Genomic DNA, 22,941 nt, shown 5'->3' on the forward strand with positions numbered 1-22,941 from the left:
TCAGGGGAATCCCAAAAAGTGGATTCACCCTCCGGAAAGCGCTACACTCTTGCAAACAATCTGTAACACTAGCGATAAAGACCTGTGCGTTACCATTGTTGCGGTTTCTTCAAAGTCCCTCCTCCTGAGCCTGTCCTCCAAACTTCCAGCGAAGCGATCGCCATTTTTTTTTCTCCGAGCGAGCGGGGATAAACGCACCGGCGAGCCTCTTTCTGTTTAGAGGCTTCCCTGGCTTCAGTCCTTTACCTTTAGTCACTAAGCACAAACCACATAAAAGCCCATTTGCTGAAATAAAGTCCCTTTATTTTTTACACATTAATTCAGCCGAAAATCGGGCCCGTGAGAGGGGGGGGGATTTTTTTTTTATCACTCGAGGCAGCGTGGCAACGATCATACGATCAAACGACAGCTCACATTAGGCAGCTGGATGGGTCTCTCCGTTGCAACGAATCTACCTAGATTCGTTGCTATGGGTCTGTTTTTTAAAAAAAAAAACCTTTCTTAAAGGGAAAGGGGCTGTTTGGGAGCATGCTAACGGCTGCCCATTGGCTGCTTGACGGCCAGGGGCGGGACGAGCTTGGCAATAGCGCTTCCTTTCTAGCGATTTCTGCCGAGACCGGAAGCCTGTGGGAAACGCTAAAAAACGCAACTGATTCCACTACAAAGGCAGGTATGCATAACGACGAATTCCACTATTTTAAATGGCAATTTTTCATTCCGCAAACAATTTGCAACAAAGATCCCCGTGCGTAAAGGCCCCAGGTAAAGGTAAATGTGTAAAGAGAAGGACATTGATTGTAGAGGTGGGGTCCAGGTATTTTGTCCTTGTGCAGGGCAGGGGAGGGGACGGGAACCAACTATGAAAATGGAGGGCTTGGAGAACTTTTATTATGGACCTAGATATCTTGTGCGCTAATGCCTTATAGGCAGTCAGACTGGTTAATGGATCTTAGATGCCATGGTATTTGATTGTCTGTTTTTCCGGTCCTGGTTTAAGGATTTGTAGGGCCCATATGACTGGAGCCAGTCTAAGGATTTGTGGGGCCTGAACTGGCACTCTTACTTGTGCTGTGACAGGAGGGAATCCTTCCCAGGGATAGTTGAAACTTTTGGACCAACTGACAGCTCGTTTTTATTTCATTCTTGCAGTCCACAAGCCACATAAGTGTGAAGGCCCCCTAACCATACAGCACTGCGGGGCCTCTAGAGATGTGGGGCCCATGGCATAGGTTACATGTGCTACTAGGATAGTAGGTGAGGTGAGGGTCAAGATTCTCAGCAGAGTTCAAGGCAGAGACCTAGGGTTGCCAACTCTGGGTTGGGAACCACCTGAAGATTTGGGGGAGGAGAGACTGGGGAAGGCAGGGTTTGGGAAGGGGAAGGACCTCAGCAGGGTGCCATACCATAGACTTCACCTTCCAAAGCAGTCATTTTCTCCCAGGGAATAGATCTCTGTTGTCTGGAGATCAGCTATAATCATGGATGGTCTCCAGGCCCCACCTGGAGATTGGCAACCATATCCCTTCCAACTCGCCAGTATTTTGATGCCTGCTGTTGCATGTCATAACTTGCTGAAACGATACACTTAACTCTAAAAACAAAGTGAATCCACCCTGCATGCAAAGCAGCCATTTTCTCTAGGAGAACTGACGCCTCTAGTCTGGAGACGAGTTGCAATTCCGGGAGTTCTCCAGGCCTCACCTGGAGGTTGGCCACCCTAATTTAGGCCCACGGAATTCTTCGTAATCCTTCGGTGTGTGCAGCAAGCCAGTCAAAAGCCCCTCTATGCGCTCCCTCCGTCCTTCCAAGCAATGCTTCGAGAAGTTTCCCTATTTCGTTTGCACGCACACGGTAGATCAATGACCGGGCTTCCTCGGAGATCTGAACGCAAGACTGAACCTGAAATCTGAACACGCTCCTTGGAGGAGCGGCGCTGTCAGTTTGGGAGAAGCAAGACCCAAGCGGCAGTGATGATGTCGCGATCCCTCCACATCGCTAACGGGGAGGGCCGTGCAAACCCCTGGAAGGATGTGCCTCCTTTGGAGTGATGGTCACTTTGACGAGGTTGGAAGAGCAAAGAGGGGAAGCGGGCATGGGAGGAGAGCAGCAGACTGGCTCCAAGGGGAGGAGCGTCTGTTGAGTATCCCGCAGCAATGGGCTGCTCAGGTTGCAAGATCTGAGAGGATAACAGCAGTTGGCAGTTTCAGGCCAGAAGAGGAAGCACGAATGACAAAAGGGAAAAGATTCAGATACAGAGCCTTGTGGCCGGTTCTACGCATAGATCCAAGTGACTTGCGGGGAAAATTTGGTGGAGATGGTTTATGGAGCTTGCACAATGCTGAAGACTGGAACACTGGAGAAAGTTGAGTCCAGCTCTTAGCACTGGCAATCATGCCTTTCAGGCCTCTCATTTTCTGTCCCACCTTTCTTGGAAAGAACTCAGGACAGCGGTCGAGTTCACAACAACCCCCATTTCATGGGGTAATCCACAGGCTAAACACAAGAGCCAGTGTGATGTAGTGGTTGAGGGTGGAGGCCTCTCATCTGGAGAATCAGGTTTGATTCCCCACCCTTCCACAAAGCAGCCAGCTGGGTGACCTTATGCCAGTCACAGTTCTCTCAGAGCTCTCTTAGCCCCACCTACCTCCCGGGGGGCGGTCTGTGGTGGGGAGAGGAAGAGTAGGTGATTGTAAGCCACTCTGAGAGTCCTTTGGGTAGCGAAAAGTGGGGTATGAAAGCCAACTCTTCTTCTACATGAAATATCTATAACTGGTTCACCTAATTTTTATTATTTTAAACTTTAATTTAGCTTTGAGGTGCTCTGAATGTGAACAGAGAGTGTAATCTTTTGCTCTGCCCTCTAAAGGTTGTTTTCATAATCTAGGGCAGTGGTCCCCAACCTTTTTATCACCGGGGACCGGTCAACACTTGACAATTTTACTGAGGCCCGGGGGGGGGCAGTCTTTTGCCGTCGGACTTCGCCACCACTGCCTGAGCCCCTGCTCCACTTGCTTTCCCGCCAGCACCCCTGACTTCCCACCGCCCACTGGGGGGCACTGCCAGCAGCAGCTGCGTAGTGCCACACTGAGGGGGAGCCCCAGCCATGGTGGCCGCTGGAGAACACCAAAGGTGAGCCGGCGGCAGAGTGGCAGGGCAGCCCCCGAGGCAGCAGCTGTGGAGGAGAACGAGGAGGAGCTGTGGCCTGGTACCGAATGATGCATGGACTGGTCCCGGTCCCCGGACCGGGGGTTGGGGACCACTGATCTAGGGCACTATCCCAAAGTTGCTGCTAGCGCTGCAGGTTGGGGGAGAGGTAGCATTGGAACATTTTGATTCGTTAGAACAATGAGCTAAGTGACAACATACAATGCACTCAATCCTTCTGCAAGTCATTCAGAAAACTGTCCACTTGAATGACTGCAGGTTGTATTCTCTTAATGACTGAGTACTCTGGGGGGGGATTGGATATTTATTTTAACTTATACTCCCCCCTCCAATAAGAACTGAAAACAGCTTAGAAAACTGTCTATGACCTGCTCCATTTTCTCACAACAACCCTGTAAGGTAGGCTACGCTGACAAAGTGTGACTGGCCCGGAGTCACCCACGGAGCTTCCATGGCAGACCAGGGGGTTTGAAGCCTGGGTGGCCAGGATCCTAGTCTGCTGCTTCCTCACACCACCATCCCCTCAAAACTGAGGCTAAATAACAAGCATTGCACCTTCATCCATGGAACATTTGGCGTCCACATTCACGGAGGATTTAGCAGAGCATCTTGCGCACAGAAAATTTTAGTGGTCAATCAGTGTGGCGATGCTGGACTGTCTGCTAGTTCCTAAGGCTCTGTATTCCAGGGCACATGCATGAGAAACAGCACCAGCCAGGATAAGGTTCTCAAGGCAAGGAGCATCCGTGACCGCCATTTATCAGCTTGCCCGGGCATATCACCGGTGGGAGAGGCAGCAGTGATCTCTGGAGCTCTGGGGAGCTGCTCTCCTGACCGAGGGTGACACCATTGTTATCCAGGTTGCCTCTCCCCGCCCCCTTGCGGTGGGTCTCTGTGTATCTCTGAATGAAACAAAGTTGGTGTGAAAATCTCCTGCATTGTCTATCAAACCTGTCTGTGCCGCCTGGGAGCTCACATGCCTAGCGCTCATTTTCAGCCTTCCTCCTTTCATGCTTTGCATTGGCTTCCGTGCGACAAAGAGGCCACAGCACAGAGACTTCAAAGCACGGCGGGTTTAAAAGTGCCGTTTCAGATGACGGGATGCAGGTCAGCAGGGCAGGGTCCCCTGTGGCCGCAGAGTTCTAGGAGCAGCCTGCTACAAGGGCAGTTTCCTTGTGAGGACAGGACTCACTGGAGCCACATCAGTCTACCTAGTCTGGGGCACATGTTTTCATCCCTGTCGAACTCAGTGGGCGTTTCCCTGACATCTTCCCCAGGTGGCTTTTTCGAAAGTTGCTTCTACTCTCTTGTGTTGTTCTTCTTGCTCTTGCACTGAGGCCTAGTTTCTTGCTCTTGCACTGAGGCCTACGTGGTCGAATGCTGAGGCGGCGGAATGGAACGGACCACATCAGAGTGCAGCTGATGGGATTCTGACATAGAAAAACAAACCAACAAACAGCCCCCTCTGATGCAGTGGGGCAAAAGAGTCTCCCTTTCTCCTGGTAGCCAATGTGGTGAAGTGGTTAAAAGCAGCAGACTCTTGACTCCCACCTCCTCCACATGCAGCCAATTGGGTGGCCTTGGGCTAGTCACAGTTCTTAGTTCTATTCTCTCAGAGCAGTTCTCTTAGACTCCTCTCAGCCGCCCCCCCACACACACACACACACTTCACAGGGTGTCTGTTGAGGGGAGAGGAAGGGAAAGATGTTTGTAAACTGCTTTGGGAATCCTTTTCTAGTGAAAAGCAAGGTATTAGAAAACTCGGCTGTTGTTGTTGTTGTTACCCTTGGTCTCTGGGCTGGTTTTCTGTTCACCGGATGTTTTTTACATAGGGGAGCATTCTGAAATGTGAACCTCCACAATATTTTCTCTTATTTCAGTGGTCTACCACATTTCTCTCATCTTACTTCCCTGTATGTGTAGAGCAGGACTTTGTTGTCCTCAGTGCAGAGTTGCCAACAGCCCTGTCTTTTTAAGAGAGACTTAATGGGATGCTGTTTACTAATTGGTGCTACTTACCTGCATGGCACAAACAGTTTCAGTGGTTTATTTCTACCACTTATAGAGCCTCTTGTGGCGCAGAGTGGTAAGGCAGCCATCTGAAAGCTTTGCCCATGAGGCTGGGAGTTCGATCCCAGCAGCCAGCTCAAGGTTGACTCAGCCTTCCATCCTTCCGAGGTCGGTAAAATGAGTACCCAGCTTGCTGCTGGGGGGTAAATGGTAATGACTGGGAAAGGTACTGGCAAACCACCCCGTATTGAGTCTGCCATGAAAATGCTGAAGGGCGTCACCCCAAGGGTCAGACATGACTCGGTGCTTGCACAGGGGATACCTTTACCTTTACCTATACCTTTATTAAGGAACAGGACATTTTTCTCCAGGTCTGTTGGCAACCCTAACTCACTGACATCACCACATAAGTAAATTTGGATGTGATTTTTAATGTCCTTCTGTTTACTGTGTGGTCCCTGGTTGGCTGGGGTCCTCCTCCTAAAGAGAAAGCACAAAAGGAGAAACAATAATGTGGCACGAAAGCTAAAAAGGATCCAAATGATCCCGGTCACAATGGGGGGTGTGTCTTAGCAGCCCCTCCCACCAAAGCAGGCTGACTTTTTCCTGTTTGGCTAGCCTCATTCCCCCTGTCAAATGGTTTATCTCAAAGCACCCAGTTAAGGACGCACTTAGTTGCCACCAGCCATCAAACATTATAAATGCTGATAAAAGAAACAGCACACAGAGCAAACCCTCATCGAAGGGGGTCTAATTCCAAAAACGATCTTCTCTCAATATATTTTATGCAAGTAAAATGAGTACAGAGTCTCTGGACATTTTCATTTATTCACTTCATTTCCCCTCTACCTTTCTCCCCACTGTGGCCTCAAAGGGGATTACATAATCCCGCTCTCCTTCATTTTATCTTCTCAACAAGAGGCTCTACCACTGAGCCACAGCCCCGCCCCCTGGCGATCCTTGTGTGTGGTACAGTCCCTTGTGGCACCCTAATGAATGAATCCTCCTCTCATTCACAGCCTGGCTCAGGACTTGTAGGTGGAGGGGGGGGGGGCTTCCTTGACTAAATCAGTCCATCTCATGTTGGCTCTTGCTCTTTTCCTGTGGCCTTCCAGTTTTTCCTTGCATGATCGTCTTGTCGAGTCACTCTTCTCATAATGGGACCCATGTGCGATAGCCTCAGTTTAGTCATTTTGGCTTCTAGGGAGAGTCCAGCCAGCTTGGTGAAGTGGTTAGAAGTGCCAACTTCTAATCTGGCGAGCCAGGTTTGGTTCCCCATTCCCCCACATGCAGCCACTGTAATCTGGAGGGGTGTAGTCTCCTCATTGTCTACAGATCAGTTGTAATTCCTGGAGATCTCTGGGTGCCACCCGTGGACTCAAGCCGAAAAAAGAATCACCAATGGCAGTCCAATAAACTATTTATTCTAAATATTTCAAGAAATGTTCAATATGTTCAATATAATCACTTCTTGAAATATTTAGAATTGGATTGCCACTGGCAATTCTTTTTTCGGCTTGCATCCTTCTGGGATCGTCGGTCTCTCTTCGGCACCACCTGGGGACTGGCAACCCTAAGCACCCTTGTTCCCTTTGCAGCAGCTCACCAGGAAGTGTTATGGGGTCTTTCCAGGACAGAGTCCAAGGATACCCTTAGGGTGGGTCTGCCACTTACCCGTATTTCTGAAATGCCATGTTAGCAGCTCTCACAGAGCCCTTAGCCCGCCACCATAGCTAGGTGATCACCTGGCCATTAACAGTTGCGGCTCCTCAAGCTAAGATCCTGTAATAAAGGTAATCACATCTCACGCACCGATGCACAACTGACCTCCCCAGGCAGCCTGGGAAGTGACTTTCTCTCTCCCCTGCCTGCCTTTTCCTCCCCCCACCTGCCTCGCAAAGCACCCAAATGCATTTCTAACAAGGTGCTTTATGGAGCAAGCATGCACGGCTTCCTCTGGAGCGTCAGGGACCGGCTCCTGCTGCAGGGAGGCTGGAGGCTTTTGACGAGGCCTTGCTCTAATCTGCTCTGGCAAAGGCTACGTAAGAGCTAGGGAAATCACAAAAGGAGAAAGCAGGCAATTAATGTGCTAGAGCAAACCATTTTCCTGCTGCGCTCCAAAAATAAAAACCGTGCCGTTGAGGAAACAGCCTGGGAGGCAAACCTCCATGTGAAGCACCAAGACAGGAAAGAAGGCCAGGGCAGGGGAATGGAGAGTCACTCTCAGCACTGTGTGGGATTGGGCAGGAGTGGACTGAGGGGCCAGGATGCTGGACTATACCACTCCAGCCGTCATCTTTCCCCATGCCCATAAAAAACCCTGAACAGCTTCCAAGTTGTAAAGTAGCACTCCAGGAAGTACTGTGTCCTAAACCCTTCTCCATTATGTGCTAGCGTACTTCATTCAGGGCCAGGAGTAGCATATTCAATGGTTGTCACCTGGAGTTCTCCTGCTATATCTCTGGACAACTAAGATCAGTTCCCCTGGAGAAAATAGACTGTTTGGGAGGGTTGATTCTATGGCATTGTACCCTAACAAAGTCCCTTCCTGAGCTAGTGCCAGCTACCCACGCATACCCTGAAATATGGGAACCGCCAGAGCCCAGGACTTCTAGTGGGGGCTGCCTGCTGCTGACCCTCACCCATTTCTGTAAATGAAACCAAATTTTCTAGGCCAGATGAATTGCATCCAAATGTACTAAAAGAACTTGCAGATGTAATTTGTGAGCCTCTGTCCATTATTCTTGACAATTCTTGGAAAACAAGTGCTGGAGGCGGACAAATGTTGTCCCCATCTTCAAGAAGGGGAAAAAGGAGGATCTAGCTAGCTACTGACCCATCAGCTTGATGTGTATAGCTATCAATATTTTAGAACAAATCATCGTAGAATCATAGAATCATAGAATAAGAGAGTTGGAAGGGACCTCCTGGGTCATCTAGTCCAGCTATGCAGGACACTCACAACTCTCACACTATAATCTGCCACTCCCTTGAACCTTCACAGAATCAGCCTCTCTGCTAGATGGCTAACCAGCCTCTGTTTAAAAATTTCCAAAGATGGAGAACCCAACACCTCCCGAGGAAGCCTGTTCCACTGAGAAGCCACTCTGTCAGGAACTTGTGGATGTTTAGACAGAATTTCTTTTGAATTAATTTGATCCCATTGGTTCTGGTCCACCCTTCAGGACAAGAGAGAACAACTCTGCTCCATCCTGTACATGGCAGCCTTTTTAATACTTGAAGATGGTTATCAGATCCCTTCTCAGTCTCCTCTCCAGACTAAACAGACCAAGCTCCCCCAACCTTTCTTCATACATCTTGGTCTCCAAACCCCGCACCATCTTTGTTGCCCTCCTCTGGACATGCTCCAGTTTGTCTACATCCCTCTTCAACTGGGGTGCTCAAAACTGAACACAGTACTCCAAGTGAGGCTGAACCAGAGTAGAGTACGGCAGCACCATCACCTCCCATGATCTGGACATGATATTCTGTTTGATACAGCCCAAAATTCCACTTGCCTTTTTAGCCACCAAGTCACACTGCTAACTTATGTTCAATGTATGGTGTACTATCCTTTTCACATCATCGTTTTCACACATGCTACTGCCAAGACATGTCTCCCCGATCCTATATTTGTGTAAATAGTTTTTCCAACCTAAATGCAGAACTTTACATTTGTCCCTATTTAATTTCATTTTACTCAGTTTAGCCCACTTCTTGAGCCTATCAAGATCAAATAGTCAAACAGTCGGTCCTTGAGCAGCTAGAGTGGATGGCTGTAATTACTAAGAATCAGCATGGCTTTCTCAAGAACAAGTCGTGTCAAACTAAACGTATCTTTTTTTTGCAGAAAGTTACGACCTTGCTAAATCAGGGGAATGCTGTGGACATTGTTTACCTTAATTTCAATAAGGATTTTATAAGGTTCCACATGATATTCTTGTTGGCAAGTTAGTAAAATGTGGTATGGATTCTATTACTGTTAGGTGGATCAAGAACTTGTTGACAGATTTCACTCAAAGGGTGCTTGTAAATGGTTCGTTGTCTTCCTGGAGAGGAGTGATGAGTGGAGTGCCACAAGGATCTGTCCTGGGCCCTGCGATGTTTAACATATTCATACATTATTTTGATGAAGGAATACAGGGGTGCTTATTACATTTGCTGATGACACTAAACTGGGAGTGATAGTAAACACAGCAGAAGGAAGAATCAGGATACAGGATCACCTTGACAGGCTGGAAAACTGGGCTAAAATGAATAAAATGAATTTTAATAGTGAATAATGTAAAGTTCTGCATTTAGGTAGGAAAAGGGGAGCATGTCCAAAGGAGAGCTGTAAAGATGGTGATGGGTTTGGAGACCAAGAAGAAGAAGAAGAAGAAGAAGAAGAAGAAGAAGAAGAAGAAGAAGAAGAAGAAGAAGAAGAAGAAGAAGAAGAAGAAGAAGAAGAAGAAGAAGAAGAAGAAGATGGTAGGTGAGTTCCCTCCAGGCCAGGCTGGATTCTGGAGATTTTTGGTGATGGTGGGGTATCACTTGAGCATTAAAATGGGGTCACTGTTGGTAAGCAGGTAGTTGTGATTTCCTGCATTGTGCAGGAGGTTGGACTCGATGACCCTGGAGGTCCCTTATAACTCTATGATTCTATGGCAACCTGAGGGACAACTGATTTAAAAAAAATTGAGGCAGTGTGGCTTAGATAGTCAAGGGCAGGGGTAGTCAACCTGTGGTTCTCCAGATGTCCATGGACTACAATTCCCATGAACCCCTGCCAGAAAATGCTGGCAGGGGCTCATGGGAATTGTAGTCAATGGACATCTGGAGGACCACAGGTTGACTACCCCTGGTCAAGGGCATTGATGTATGGGTCCACTAGCCCATCCTCACAGTGCAGTTCTTCTGGGACCACACTACCACCACATGAAGCTGGAAGACTGTGTGACTGGACCGTCTCCTGTGTCATGGCATTTGGACATGAAGAAGTGCCTTTGAGACTTCATGACTGGGACCCTAAGCACCATTCATTTTCTGCAACTGCACTTATTTCACAGCTTTTCCATCTGTGGGGGAGGGAGGCTTTTGCTAATTCCCTGATTCAGCGGTCTGTTCCCAGTTTGTAACTCCCACTGTTCTTTTGGGGATGCTGACATAGAGGAGCACAATTTTAGGGAGCATAGGAAGGCTTCTGTGGGAAGAAGGAGGCAGGGAAACAGCCTAGGGTGACCTCACTTATGCTACTTCGGATCAAGGCCAAGATCCTTGGGAGTCACTAGCAATGGTGGTCATGGGCAGATTGTCACATTAATTGCTAGTCACAGAGAGCTGCTGTGGGAATAGGTGAGAGAATTATTGTAGGTACTAATGTAGGTACTATTGTAGGTACTAAGAGAATTATTGTAGGTGAGAGAATTATTGTAGGTACTAGGTGAGAGAATTATTGTAGGTACTAATAAAATGTTGGGAAAGATGCATAGAGCCCTCTGAACTGCATTCGGAGAACAACTCTGACAAAGAAAGAAAAGAAGGACTAATTGCTTAAGTCAGGCTACTACTTTATTTAGTAAGGGGAAGGAGACAAAATGGCTTTTTCAAGTATTAAAGAAATGGCTCTTCCACAGGAAGAGGTTCCACAGGTTCTGAGCTATTCTGTGCTCTCAGCCTTTTTTGGGATGTTCATATGGCACCCACTGATAATGCTGCGGAGGAGGAGGAGGAGGAGGAGGTGGCGGCGGCGGCGGCGGCGGCGGAGGTAGCGGAGGTGAAGCGGGAGCTGATGGTGCCCACTTATGATGGCGTGCTGCTGGAGGTGGCGGAGGAGGTGGTTGTGCTTGTTGTACCCACTTGTGGTGCTGTGGAGGTGGTTGTGGAGGGGGTAGCAGTGGAGAAGCTGGTGGAGGCAGTACCCACTTGTGATGCTGCAGTGGTGTTGGTGGAGGTGGCGGCGGAGGAGGAGGTGGAGGGGGTGATATCCACTTATGATGATAACGTAGTGGTGGTGGTGGTGGTGGTGGAGGAGGAGGTGGTGGAGGAGGTGGTGGAGGGGGTGGTATCCACTTATGATGATAACGTAGTGGTGGTGGTGGTGGTGGTGGAGGAGGAGGTGGTGGAGGAGGAGTTGGTGGAGGAGGTGGTGGAGGGGGTGGTATCCACTTATGATGATAACGTAGTGGTGGTGGTGGAGGAGGAGGAGGTGGTGGTGGTGGCGGCGGAGGAGGTGGCGGAGGCAACACAATCCATTTATGTTGTCGTCGTGCCGGTGGTGCAGGAGGTGGCGGCGGTGGAGGTGGTGGTGGTCCCCACTTATGCTGGCGTGGTGCTGGAAGTGCTGGAGGAGGGGGTGGCGGCGGCAGCGGCCGTTGTGGTAGAGGAGGGGGTGGAGGTGGTAATAATGGTGGCGGAGGTTGAAGACAGCAAATATTCGTCACTGTGCATGCAGAATTCTGTGTCTTAATTTCATATTTCTTGCAGGATTTTGCACAGTATCCAGGACAGTAAACTTTACAATCATGTATATAGCCTGTATAGCAGAAAACCAAGAGTTAAGTGACAGGTAGAGTCACATGATTTAGAAATAGGATTGTTGTCGTCGTCGTCATCATCATCATCATCATCATCATCATCATCATCATTCTGACTTTCTCACGGAGACCAAAGTTGGCTCACAAATATGAAAAACAATTAAGTCAAACTGCAAAGCTCTAAAATAATGAAAAAAATACACTGGAGCTTAGACTACCAAATAAGAAAACAATACATGCAAAAAGGTGTCTAAGGAAACAGAGTGGTCTAGGTTTGACGTGCCATAATACAGGGTAACAAAAGTGAGAAACTTCTCATGCCCGGTATTTCTATCTGCACTTATTCACTAGCTAGTTTGGTGTAGTGGTTAGGAGTTGGACTTCTAATCTGGCATGCCTGGTTCAATTTTGCACTCCCCCACATGCATCCAGCTGGGTGACCTTGGGCTCACCACGGCACTGATAAAGCTGTTTTGACTGAGCAGTGATATCCGGGCTCTCTCAGCCTCACCTCCCTCACAGGGTGTCTGTTGTGGGGAGAGGAAAGGGAAGGCAATTGGAAGCAGCTTTGAGACTCCTTGTTGTTGTCGTTAGGTGCAAAGTGGTGTCCGACCCATCGCAACCCCATGGACAATGATCCTCCAGGCCTTCCTGTCCTCTACCATTCCCCGGAGTCCATTTAAATTTGCACCTACTGCTTCAGTGACTCCATCCAGACACCTCATTCTCTGTCGTCCCCTTCTTCTTTTGCCCTCAATCGCTCCCAGCATTAGGCTCTTCTCCAGGGAGTCCTTCCTTCTCATGAGGTGGCCAAAGTATTTGAGTTTCATCTTCAGGATCTGGCCTTCTAAGGAGCAGTCAGGGCTGATCTCCTCGAGGACTGACCGGTTTGTTCGCCTTGCAGTCCAAGGGACTCACAAGAGTCTTCTCTAGCACCAGAGTTCAAAAGCCTCAATTCTTCCAGGCCTTCCTTATGGTCCAACTTTCACAGCCATACATTGCAACTGGGAATACCATAGCCTTGACTAAACACACTTTTGTTACTAAACCCACTTTTGTTTCCATGGACTTAGAGGAGTGTAAATCTATACTTTCGTTTTAGTACTAACCATTTCGGTTCCCCTTCATCTTGGCTCAGAATCTTACTAACCTATGAACTTTTACAAACCCAATCCCCTTTAAAAGACCCTTGCTGTATACATTTTTAAAAAAAATCTTCTCTGGATGGGGTGGGGACCAAGCCCTCTGGGGAAAGGCAGAAGGACTTGAAGGTGTTCAGTCTGGAGAAGAGGAAGTTGAGAGGGGACAGGGTTGCTGTCTTTAAGTATATGAAAGGTTGTCACTTAGGGGAGGGCAGGGAGCAGTTATCATGGATGCTTCAGGCTGATGCTGCATTGAGTGGACCAGATGGCTGGATAGCCCCTACAGAACTCTAGGATTCTGTAAATACTGAACATTCACCCACTATTTGTACTTTGTTCCCACAAAGACGATCAGACCGTTTAGAGATAGTCAAACTGTGGCCCTCCAGATGTCCATGGACTACAATTCCCAGGAGCCCCTGCCAGCGAATGCTGGCAGGGGGCTTCTGGGAATTGTAGTCCATGGACATCTGGAGGGCCGCAGTTTGACTACCCCTGGTTTACATCATCCACAGGGGATGAGTTTCTCCAGATCCAGTGCCCCTTCAATATTATGTCAGCTGTCCCCCACGTGTCAGGTTAAAAGTTGCTCTACAACTTTTAAACCTGAAGTGCGAGCTGTCTGGTTCCATTTCAGTTCAAATAAAGCTAATCCTTTCTGAGCTAAAACAATAAATATATAAATGAATAATAAAACTGTAACACTATCTCATTTGATTTCCACTTAACTTTCTCAATAGAACAAGAGCTGGTTCTTACATGCCGCTTTTCTCTACCCAAAGGAGTCTCAAAGCAGCTTACATACACCTTTCCTTTCCTCTCCCCACAACAGTCACCCTGTGAGGTAGGTGAGAACAGCTTTCTCAGTCACCCAGCTGGCTGCATGTGGAGGAGGAACTGGGAATCAAACCTGGCTCACCAGATTAGAAGACCACACTCCTAACCACTACACCAAGCTGGCTCTAGTGGGAACAATGCTATTTAAAAAATATTTAACTGAATGAGTTTCTCCCTCTGTAATGAAAAAAGAGCCTCTTGTGGCGCAGAGTGGTAAGGCAGCAGATATGCAGTCTGAAAGCTCTGCCCATGAGGCTGGGAGTTCAATCCCAGCAGCCGGCTCAAGGTTGACTCAGCCTTCCATCCGTCCGAGGTTGGTAAAATGAGTACCCAGCTTGCTGGGGGGTAAACGGTAATGACTGGGAAAGGCACTGGCAAACCACCCCGTATTGAGTCTGCCATGAAAACGCTAGAGGGCATCACCCCAAGGGTCAGACATGACCCAGTGCCCTGCACAGGGGACACCTTTACCTTTAATGGAAATAGATAACGTGGTATATATTTTTTTAATTAAAAAAAAATGATTCAGTGTCAGATATTTTCTAGCTGCCAGTTCACAGAACAGACTTTCTCACCCCTGGTTTCGTACCCATTGTACAGAAAGGTGAGGTATAAATTAAGTAAATAAATTATAGTAAATAGTAAGCAAAGTAAATAAATGATAAACATAGTTGAAGATGGGGCCAAATAAAACATAGGTTGATGGGTACGTGGGTGGGAAGGAGAGAAGGAAGCAGGAAGAGCTGAGGAGACGGGGGCTACCAGGAGGAGGAAAAAAGGACATCATGTAGGGAAGAGAATCCAGGCAAAATTAGATGTCCTCCTGCCCTTTCCTTGCAGGTTCCCTAGGTCCAGCCTGACTGTCATCAAACAACTAAGCCTAACTAGGCAGGCCCCCTGCACCTTGGCCTGACCTGTCAACTGGCTCTGCGCAAATCAGGTAGAGTTTCTCCAGGGAGTGGCTGCCAGGAGTTGGGAAGGTGGAAAGATAAACGTAGGTTGGCTGAGGGGAGAAGGCAAGAAAGACCACGTAGTGCTGTGGCCAATACACCCCTTTCCCCCACCCAGAGAAGTGATTATCTGCTGAGATAGTTATCTAGTCCCAATTCACACCCACTACTTCAGAGTTTTCCTGCTAATTACCTGCAGAGGCCACGGAGATGGTCAGAAACACGGCAAGGCCAAGGAGAAAGGCCCTCATGATGAGAGCCTGCCTGAGATCTCAGGTGAGTCGAGGCAGTTGTTGATGATCCTATGAAGAAGAAAGAGCTCCCAGAAGATCTGGTGAGTGGTATGACATGGAGCCCTGGTATTTATGGTGAATACAAGGGGAGGAGCTCGGATGTGGATCATGAATGAACCATTGTCTTGAACACCATTGTGTCATCCTGACCCCACCAGGCCTTCCTGGACATGCCCTGATATTAGAGTATGACATCTCTGTATTCACTACAGGAAGAAACATTTCAGTACCCATCTCTCACTCCCTTCTATATGGAATCTGTTTGTTGCCAGGAACCGGAACTCCACACCCTCCCAATCCAGATGACTAGATGAATTGGATAAGATTGACTTTAATAGGCTATGAAGCAAAAGAGGTCATGTTTACCATGAGGACAATAATAAGAAGGATAAAATCATAGTCTTTGAAGAAGACCAGGGAGCCGGAAAGACCTGGGCAACCTTTGCACATGAGACAAAAGAGATGTGAGTGAGCAGACCGATTCTGGAAGATTGATGGCTGTAGGCATCAGTTTAACTCCCAGGCAGCCATGCTGCAATATTGGGCCATGATCAAAATTGCACCTGCAGCAAAATGAGGCACAGATCCAAATAAGAATCCTTACAACCCTTCCAAAAAGGCCAACCAGCTGGCAAGCAACACAACTCCATGCTTGGAACCTGGAGAAACCACAGGTATCTTAACTAGAAGCAGCTGTTAGGATGCCTCTCCTCCATGATTTTGTGTTGTTGTTAGGTGCGAAGTTGTGTCCGACCCATCGTGACCCCATGGACAATGTTCTTCCAGGCTTTCCTGTCCTCTACCATTCCCCGAAGTCCATTTAAGTTGGTACCTACTGCTTCAGTGACACCATCCAGCCACCTCATTGTCTGTCGTCCCCTTCTTCTTTTGCCCTCGATCACTCCCAGCATTAGGCTCTTCTCCAGGGAGTCCTTCCTGGACTGACCGGTTTGTTTGCCTTGCAGTCCAAGGGACTCGCAAAAGTCTTCTCCAGCACCAGAGTTCAAAAGCCTCAATTCTTTGACGCTTGGCCTTCCTTATGGTCCAACTTTCACAGCCATACATTGCAACTGGGAATAACATAGCCTTGACTAAACGCACTTTTGTTGGCAGGGTGATGTCTCTGCTTTTTAGGATGCTGTCTAGATTTGCCATAGCTTTCCTCCCCAGGAGCAAGCGTCTTCTAATTTCTTTGCTGCAGTCCCCATCTGCAGTTATCTTAGAGCCCATGAAAATAAAATCTGTCACTATCTCCATTTCTTCCCCATCTATTTGCCAGGAATTGAGAGGGCCGGATGCCATGATCTTTGTTTTCTTGATGTTGAGTTTCAAGCCAACTTTTGCACTCTCCTCCTTCACCCGCATCAACAGGCTCTTTAGTTCCTCTTCACTTTCTGCCATTAGAGTGGTATCATCTGCATATCTGAGGTTGTTGATATTTCTCCTTGAAATCTCGATCCCAATTTGTGACTCCTCTAATCCCGCCTTTCTCATGATGTGCTCCGCATACAAGTTAAATAGGCAAGGCAACAATATACAGCCTTGCTGAACTCCTTTCTCAATTTTGAACCAATCAGTGATTCCATGTTCAGTTCTCACTGTTGCTTCTTGACCTGCATATAGGTTTCTCAAGAGACAAATAAGATGCTCTGGTATTCCCATCTCTTTAAGAACTTGCCACAATTTGTTGTGCTCCACACAATCAAAGTCTTTAGCATAGTCAATAAAGCAGAAGTAGAAGATGTTCTTCTGGAACTCCCTAGCTTTCTCCATGATCCAGCATATGTTGGCAATTTGATCTCTAGTTCCTCTGCCTCTTCGAAATCCTGCCTGTACTTCTGGAAGTTCTCAGTCCACATATTGCTGGAGCCTAGCTTGTAGGATTTTGAGCATAACTTTGCTAGCATGAGAAATGAGTGCAATGGTGTGGTAGTTTGAACATTCTTTGGCATTGCCCTTCTTTGGGATTGGAATGTAAACTGACCTTTTCCAATCCTGTGGCCATTGTTGAGTTTTCCAAATTTGCTGGCATATTGAGTGTAGCACTTTTACTGCATCGTCTTTTAAGATTTTGAATAGTTCAGCTGGAATGCTGTCACCACCACTAGCTTTATTGTTGCTCAGACTTCCTAAGGCTCATTTGACTTTACATTCCAGGATGTCTGGATCCAGGTCAGTAACTACCCCATTGTGGTTATCAGGGATGTTAAGCTCGCTCTTGTATAGTTCTTCTGTATAATTTTGCCACCTTTTTAAAATCTCTTCTGCTTCTGTGAGGTCCCTACCATTTTGGTCCCTTATCATACCCATCTTTGCATGAAACGTTCTCTTCATATCTCCAATTTTCTTGAAAAGATCTCTGGTCCTCCCCATTCTATTGTTTTCTTCTATTTGTTTGCACTGTTCGTTTAAGAAGGCATTCTTATCTCTTCTAGCTTTTCTCTGGAATTTTCTGTGGATTTTGTGTAGCCCTCCTTAAAGACATCTGAACCTCCACCCAGCACCATACTTTAAGGCATGGGATTCCATAAATTGATATTGCCACCTGTGAATAAATATCTCCTCTTCTGCGTAGTGAATTTACTTCTAGTCAATTCCACTGGGTGCCCCCTAAATTGACACTATTGTGAGTATACAAAAATAAATCATTTCTGTTCTCCCTGTGTTATGGATAATAGGCATGGGGGAAGGAGTTTCTTAATGCACAACTTGTAGTCATCTTTATTCTCTGTTTAAAAGCCTCAGATGCTTATTGGCCGCATTAGGTGGCCCGGACAAGTTTAGAACAATTCAAAAACTATACAAACCACCTTAGGGCACAGCAACAATATTGTAAAAGAGGAACAAGACTCTGTAACCAATCCGTTGAGTTAAACCTTCTGAAATAAAGGCTTTCATTTTTCACCGCAAGTTGACCAAAAAGAGCACCAGCCCCACAACTTGTCCAATGGAGGTCCAGGGAATGAAGAAAGCAGCTATAATGGTCCATGAATGAAACACCACCAGGCTTGCCTCAGACAAAGCAGGTTCCCACACGAGAACCCCTCTGCTCTCCGTGTTCCGATAGGTGGATATTGGGAGGAGAGGGTTGTATAAGATGCTTATGAGACAGAGTACTCAGAACTGTCCATGGTGTTCCCAATATGGCTTGTTATAAAATAGTATGATGCTGGATGCTTTGTGTTTGACCCCTTTCCCCAAATAACCCAAGGAAGGAATCTGCCTTTGCAGCACAGTTGAACACAAAAAAAACATTTTGATTGAGTCATCCGGCACAGTCCCATTGTCTCCTTCCTGCTTCATCCCTGACTGTTTAGACCCCTTCAGTATATATGAGTAGTCAGGATTTATTTATTTATTTGCCCCAACCCAAGCTGCATCACTTTGCATTTATTTATATTTAGGAATGAGACCAAATATTGAAAACAGCATGACGCAATAGACTCAGTCCAATTTGGTTTCTCCATAATATGAAGCAAGCCTAAGAATCTTTGTTTTCTTTGAACCACCTTCTTGTCCCTAATCATAAAATCAACGAATCATAGAGTTATAAGGGACCTCCAGGGTCACCTAGTCCAATCTCCTGCACAGTGCAGAAACTTACAGCTACCTGCCCATCCACAGTGACCCCAATTTCATGCCCAAGTGATCCCCTCCCCCAAATCTCCATAATCCTGTCTGGCCCAGAGGAAATTCATCTACCATCCCACAGTGGTGATCAGCAATTCCATAGGTATGCAAAGAAGAACTACAAGAGACAAACACTGGCACATCCCTTCCTGCTCACCCACTCACAATCTCTCTGAGTTCATAACATCAGCATTTCATTCAGTCTTACTTTTAAATCTCTTATGCTGACCTGGATAGGTCAGGCTAGCCTGACCCTAGTTGGTATTTGGATGGGAGACCCCAAAGAAATACCAGGCAAGGTGGTAACATGGAGGAAGGCAATGGCAGACCACCTCCGAACATCTCTTGCCTTGAAAATCCTAAGGGGGCTCCATGTAGAAGCTACAGTCTCACAGGAAAAATAATGATGATTATGATAATATGTTGAAATGGCTTAATGTGGGTACAAATGGCAAATGGCGGCCACCATGGAGCATTCCAACACTGGATCCTACTGCTTGAATGCTGAAGTCAAACACTCCCTGGAGGGGTCTATGATTTTCTGGCTCTTGCACAGGCTTAAGTTCTTGCTAGCTTAGGCAGCCGCAAGCTTGGCCTTGCACAGGTGCCTGGTCTTGCGGAGCTGCTGTGTGAATGAAGGAGAGGTCATTTCCGTACTAATTTTAAAAGTGATCAAGAGATTGTTCCATAAAAGGCACAACAATGGTATCTGTTTGCATGGGGCTGTCTGGAAAGGGTTTGGGTGCACCACGCTCCAGGGGTTCTGTTTTCTCCTCAGGAGACTGATTTCATGGGGCGGGGGTTGCTGGGGGACTGCTGTTCAACTCCTCAGCACTTGTGCTATGGGATCCTTCAGGTTTCTTTCCCCTTTTAAAAATCTCTTTATTAAGCCCTTGCTTAATTGGTGAAACTGCAATATTTTGAAAGAAATGCCTTGAAAGAAATGAAGAGAACCCAATAATTTGCTGGTAAACAGTCCAGTGGGTACATAGTTTAAATAAATTTCCACATCTAGACTTGCACATTGTAAAAAGGGTAGTGAAAAAACCCACCCTGAGAAGTGGACACTTTGAGTGGGAAGAGGCAATGGGCCAGGGGAGCAGAGTTTCAATAAGTGCCAAATTTTCATGGCACCATTTTCCCAACCTTTCTATTAAAAAAAATGGATTCTGTCACGGTATCTTGGCTTTACAATTTCTCAACTCTCACCTTGATTTTGTGTGGAAACCTTACTGTAAGAACAGGTCCTGGTCTTTCCAATTTCATGGCCTGGGTTGGTAGCCAGGTTGTGACATAAACCTATTTTCTGGACCAGTCATCAACGGTCCTGGTTCTAAACAAGCTCTCTTCAAGATTATAAGAATCTCCCCATCAGTTGCATACTCCTCAGGGCACAAGGTTTGATATTTATTTTAGGATCTGGGATTCCCAGGTGCAGGTCCCTACTCTAACATGGAAGCTTGTTGAGTGGCCTTGTGCCAGTCACGCACTGTTGACCTAACTTGCCTATAGGTAGGATTGTTCACTTCCCACAGAACATGGGGGAATCTTTGGTCGTTTCATGGTCAGACCATTATGCCCTGCAGACCCGGCTCAAGATCCCATCTTCTCCCCAGTTGGGCAGCAGATGCATTTTTGTCCGCCCGCGAAGACTTATGGATTCTATTGGATTCTGGAATGCTCTGCGGGTCCCGATACCTCCTGGCAACTTGTTGGTAGCCATGGTGGAGGACTGGTAGTCTCACCTAGGAGCCACTATAGATGTGATTGCGCCTAGACGTCCTATCTACCCTTGACTCAAACGGGTGCTTTAGTACACTGGGACACTTTGAGAGAAGAAGAGCAAATTGAGACAGCTAGAGCGAGTGTGGTGGAAGACTCATGACAAGGCTTGCTTCTTAACCTCAGCTTCAGATCTGGGGCCTGGCTATGGGTGTATGCCCTTGGGTGTGAGCTGAAGGACAAGAGGGCCTGTGGCCTTAGACAACTGGCCTCTTGGATTCTTAACTGTTTTCAGGACACAGCTTTTTCATCTAGTTTTGCATATTTCATTATATCATTTATTATCTTTGAGGATATTGATATTCGTTACAAGAGCCAAAGGGGGGGGGGAGATCTGGAACCAGAACCACAAACACCCTACTAGAAATAGTCAGGACTTTAGAAGGTTGAGTGTCTGTATAACATCAGGTAATTACAAAATTATATGGCTTTTATTGTGCACAACTGCAAAACTTCAAAAATTAAAAACATACATAGCCAGCCTATAGGCTATTGCAAGAACAGTTTAATATGCACTATATAAATCAACTATAAATCTGATGCATTTTGGTCCATGTAGGGTCTTCTTCAGAGATCTGATTAGGATACACATTCATTAAACATAAGGTATGTATAGCAGCCACTAAAATAACCAAACTAAGAGCTGCAAAATAAACAATCAATGGAAGATGTCAATTTATCAGTTTTTCGTTCTCTTCCAAGGGATGCCAAAAATGTCAGTGATGTGTACAATTCTTAGTGCATGTATTGCAATGAAAACAGATGGGGTTTTGTGGTTTTATTTGTATTTGTTGCAAGGCCCTAGAAGAACATAGAAGAGCCCTGATGGATGACACCAGTGGTTCATCTAGTGCAGCAGCCTGTCTCACACAATGGTCAACCAATTCCCATGAATGGCCAACATCAGGGCATAGAGGCCTTTGATGTTGCCTCCTGGCTTTGAGATTGAGAGGCCCAATGCCTCTGAATAGGGAGAATCCCCTAAGTCACCATGACGAGTAGCCATTGAGAGACTTCTCCAGTCTAATCCCTTTTAAAGCTTTTTATTCCTGTGGCCATCACAACATCCTCTGGCAGTGAATCCCACATTTTAATCACTCTGTGTAAAGCAGTCCTGAGTCTACGGCCCATCAGATTCATTGCATGCTCTTCAGTTCCAAGGTTTTGGGAGAGGGAGAAAAAAATTTTTTTTCAACTCTCGCTACCCCATGCATGGTTTTGTAAACTTCTGTCATGTCCCCACTTAAGTCATCTCTTTTCTAAACAGAAAAGTTCCAGATTCTTCAGTCTTTCCTCATCTTGATTGCCCCCCTTTGTGCTTCTTCCAGCTCTGAAACATCATTTTGGGGACCCAGTGACCAGAACTGTACACATCCTTATCCATGGTTCCTGTATATATTTCTGAAACAGCCTGGGGGGTGGGACATGTCTGGCTGTCCAAGTTGGAATAGGGCTGATTGCTCCTGCCCCTGATTGGCCCTGCCCCTGCAACTTTTCACCTTTGCAGCACCCTGAGTCAGCACTTTTATTGAGCTATTTACTATGAGCCCAAGATCTTACACGTACCAGCCTCTTACACGTACTTAACATAGAATTGTTCTTTGAGTGCTACTGGGAAGAAAAGCAGCTAATAACTATATCCACCTCCCTAAAGGCAATGAGATATTTTTTACTTGGCTTTTTTGCCTTCCTTCCCTACTCTGTGCCATGTATGAATATTATCTCGCTACCAAGTAAACTGCCAAGACTGTCTTCTTGCCCATCCCAGCCTTTCCCTCTTCCCTCAACCAAGAGACCCACAACCCTGAGCTTAGACACAATTCCCCATTGTTCAGTCTGTGTGAATGTTTGTTAGAGAACAAATGCTGGGAGAAAAGTAGTTGGTGGGAATCTCTGGAAAGGTGTCACACCACAATGACTAGTCCAGGAGTAATCAAGCTGTAGTCCTCCAGATGTCCATGGACTACAATTCCCATGAGCCCCTGCCAGCAAATGGACTAGTACACAGAGAGAGAGACAAACTCTCTGATTTCTAATAGCAGCATTTTGGTTTCTCTCTGTAAAGTACACTGAATTCTAGGGGATTGATTGGCTGTTTATCATTGGCTGTATTTGGTTGTGACACAGTTGTAACAGAATTGATTTTTGCTATATATTCCCTGTCATGTAAGAAGATCATAGTCTGATGAAGGGTGCTTGCACTCGAAAGCTCATGCCCTGAATAAATCTTTGATGGTCTTAAAGGTGCTACTGGACTCTGATTTTTTTCTCTGAGTGTGCATTTTTCATGAGTAACACACAAGAACTCAGCATCTGTGAGCATTGAAATAATCACAGGAAAATTAAGGCAACTGGATAGAGGTGATTTCCTACACCTACAACATTTTTTTGCAATTTTTTCAGAGGGCAGCTGCACAGCACTTGAACAGCTAGATATGAGTCCGGGTGCACCTTAGAGGGCAACAAGGTTTTTGAAGTATGAGGTTTTGACAATCAAAGTTCCTTTTAGGTTTCTGAGCAAAGTGTCAAAACTTGAAAATGCTCCATCACAAATAGAACAGGATGAGCTAAGAGATAGTTCAGAGCTAGATAAAGAAATAGAGCAAATAATGAAAGC

The 22,941-nt window shown here is 46.6% G+C and overlaps 1 long non-coding RNA gene across 2 annotated transcripts in view; it reads left to right on the forward strand.

The window, feature by feature from the left end:
* The window catches only part of LOC143835110 (uncharacterized), a 76,280-nt gene that overhangs the window by 21,956 nt on the left and 31,383 nt on the right, over positions 1-22,941 (forward strand). The window lies entirely within an intron of this gene.

The sequence above is a fragment of the Paroedura picta genome, chromosome 1 (assembly GCF_049243985.1).
Source record: "Paroedura picta isolate Pp20150507F chromosome 1, Ppicta_v3.0, whole genome shotgun sequence".
Classification (NCBI taxonomy): Eukaryota; Metazoa; Chordata; class Lepidosauria; order Squamata; family Gekkonidae; genus Paroedura; species Paroedura picta.